Below are 700 nucleotides of genomic sequence, written 5' to 3' on the forward strand. Positions count from 1 at the left end.
CGACTTTCTTTTCGTCCAAGTAAGTTTTGAGGTCATCACGTGCACAACGTTTAAATTCCTCAATTAGACATAATTGTCTTAGTTTGTCGAAGCTGTTTCCAATATGTACAGAATTGCTCCATCGATCAAAATAAACCTCTTTTTCGTGGGCAAATTATATATAAGTTTGATTATCTTGTTTGCGATAACCTCTAAACTTTTGGAGATAAGCCTCCGGTACTAACTCGTATGCTTTGAGAATAGCTGCTTTAACCATTATTCTGTTTATCATCGACTTAATAAGTAAAAGTTTTATCATTACTCCGTAATCGATATCTTGATAATTTCTTGTTATTCAGTGGACCTATCCGATAGTTCTAGAGTTACTGCAGGTTCATTATTCTGTTTAACATCGACTTAATAAGTAAAAGTATCATTACTCCGTAATCGATATCTTGTTATTCAGTGGACCTATCCGATAGTTCTAGAGTTACTGCAGGTTCATTATTCTGTTTAACATCGACTTAATAAGTAAAAATATCATTACTCCGTAATCGATATCTTGATAATTTCTTGTTATTCAGTGGACCTATCCGATAGTTCTAGAGTTACTGCAGTTCCATCTGGGTTTACCACAATCAGTGGCGTAATCACAAAAGATGGGCCCCTCTTTGTTTTTTTGTTTGTTTGTTTTGAATTTCGCGCAAAGCTACACGAGGGC

Source organism: Limulus polyphemus, unplaced genomic scaffold, assembly GCF_000517525.1.
Source record: "Limulus polyphemus unplaced genomic scaffold, Limulus_polyphemus-2.1.2 Scaffold95, whole genome shotgun sequence".
Taxonomy (NCBI): domain Eukaryota; kingdom Metazoa; phylum Arthropoda; class Merostomata; order Xiphosura; family Limulidae; genus Limulus; species Limulus polyphemus.